A 229-nucleotide genomic window follows, 5' to 3' on the forward strand; every position below is an offset into this window, starting at 1 on the left:
ATTGCAACTTCTGCCTGACCGATCCACGTCTTTCCTTCCTTCCTCTTATACACTGCATCTTCAGTAACGTAAAAAAAATAAATAACCCAAAACAAAAACATTATCGAGAAAGTTATTGTTTACATCCCGATCTTGCGGATATATTGCCTTACACTTGATCATCGGTCTTGTTTATTTACGGCACTGAGAGAAAGCGTAAATAGATCGGATGAAGAGATGCAAAGACTGA

The sequence above is a fragment of the Penaeus monodon genome, chromosome 32 (assembly GCF_015228065.2).
Source record: "Penaeus monodon isolate SGIC_2016 chromosome 32, NSTDA_Pmon_1, whole genome shotgun sequence".
Classification (NCBI taxonomy): domain Eukaryota; kingdom Metazoa; phylum Arthropoda; class Malacostraca; order Decapoda; family Penaeidae; genus Penaeus; species Penaeus monodon.